A 2,202-nucleotide genomic window follows, 5' to 3' on the forward strand; every position below is an offset into this window, starting at 1 on the left:
TCATCCAGTCGTGTATTACAGGGAAGAGTTAAAAGTAAGCCAGGACAGTTAGCAAACAACAGGTGATGACTGCGTCTCTGGTCGTTATCAACCAGTCGTGTATTACAGGGAGGAGTTAAAAGTAAGCCAGGACAGTTAGCAAACAACAGGTGATGACTGCGTCTCTGGTCGTTATCAACCAGTCGTGTATTACAGGGAGGAGTTAAAAGTAAGCCAGGACAGTCAGCAAACAACAGGTGATGACTGCGTCTCTGGTCGTTATCATCCAGTCGTGTATTACAGGGAGGAGTTAAAAGTAAGCCAGGACAGTTAGCAAACAACAGGTGATGACTGCGTCTCTGGTCGTTATCATCCAGTCGTGTATTACAGGGAGGAGTTAAAAGTAAGCCAGGACAGTTAGCAAACAACAGGTGATGACTGCGTCTCTGGTCGTTATCAACCAGTCGTGTATTACAGGGAGGAGTTAAAAGTAAGCGAGGACAGTTAGCAAACAACAGGAGATGACTGCGTCTCTGGTCGTTATCAACCAGTCGTGTATTACAGGGAGGAGTTAAAAGTAAGCGAGGACAGTTAGCAAACAACAGGTGATGACTGCGTCTCTGGTCGTTATCAACCAGTCGTGTATTACACAGAGGAGTTAAAAGTAAGCCAGGACAGTTAGCAAACAACAGGTGATGACTGCGTCTCTGGTCGTTATCAACCAGTCGTGTATTACAGGGAGGAGTTAAAAGTAAGCCAGGACAGTTAGCAAACAACAGGTGATGACTGCGTCTCTGGTCGTTATCAACCAGTCGTGTATTACAGGGAGGAGTTAAAAGTAAGCCAGAACAGTTAGCAAACAACAGGTGATGACTGCGTCTCTGGTCGTTATCAACCAGTCGTGTATTACAGGGAGGAGTTAAAAGTAAGCCAGGACAGTTAGCAAACAACAGGTGATGACTGCGTCTCTGGTCGTTATCAACCAGTCGTGTATTACAGGGAGGAGTTAAAAGTAAGCCAGGACAGTTAGCAAACAACAGGTGATGACTGCGTCTCTGGTCGTTATCAACCAGTCGTGTATTACAGGGAGGAGTTAAAAGTAAACCAGGACAGTTAGGAAACAACAGGTGATGACTGCGTCTCTGGTCGTTCTCAACCAGTCGTGTATTACAGGGAGGAGTTAAAAGTAAGCCAGGACAGTTAGCAAACAACAGGTGATGACTGCGTCTCTGGTCGTTATCAACCAGTCGTGTATTACAGGGAGGAGTTAAAAGTAAGCCAGGACAGTTAGCAAACAACAGGTGATGACTGCGTCTCTGGTCGTTATCAACCAGTCGTGTATTACAGGGAGGAGTTAAAAGTAAGCCAGGACAGTCAGCAAACAACAGGTGATGACTGCGTCTCTGGTCGTTATCATCCAGTCGTGTATTACAGGGAGGAGTTAAAAGTAAGCCAGGACAGTCAGCAAACAACAGGTGATGACTGCGTCTCTGGTCGTTATCATCCAGTCGTGTATTACAGGGAGGAGTTAAAAGTAAGCGAGGACAGTTAGCAAACAACAGGTGATGACTGCGTCTCTGGTCGTTATCATCCAGTCGTGTATTACAGGGAGGAGTTAAAAGTAAGCGAGGACAGTTAGCAAACAACAGGTGATGACTGCGTCTCTGGTCGTTCTCAACCAGTCGTGTATTACAGGGAGGAGTTAAAAGTAAGCCAGGACAGTTAGCAAACAACAGGTGATGACTGCGTCTCTGGTCGTTATCATCCAGTCGTGTATTACAGGGAGGAGTTAAAAGTAAGCCAGGACAGTTAGCAAACAACAGGTGATGACTGCGTCTCTGGTCGTTATCAACCAGTCGTGTATTACAGGGAGGAGTTAAAAGTAAGCCAGGACAGTTAGCAAACAACAGGTGATGACTGCGTCTCTGGTCGTTATCAACCAGTCGTGTATTACAGGGATGAATTAAAAGCCGTATCGAATGATCAGTAAAAAGTAAGCCGAGTGAAAAGTACGCAATGGCCGGTGACGGTAAATACGGTATTGTCCATTCCCAACAATGTTTGATACAATGTTTGATACAATGTTGATACAATGTTTGATACAATGTTTGAGTCCAGTCACCGGACTCGGTGGTGTAAGTGTTTAAAGTGACAGACGCTAGTTTTTAAACACTGTCATGTAGTTTTCATAAAACCGTTTTTGATCACTTAAATTAGAAATAC

Source organism: Gigantopelta aegis, chromosome 7 (genome assembly GCF_016097555.1).
Source record: "Gigantopelta aegis isolate Gae_Host chromosome 7, Gae_host_genome, whole genome shotgun sequence".
Taxonomy (NCBI): Eukaryota; Metazoa; Mollusca; class Gastropoda; order Neomphalida; family Peltospiridae; genus Gigantopelta; species Gigantopelta aegis.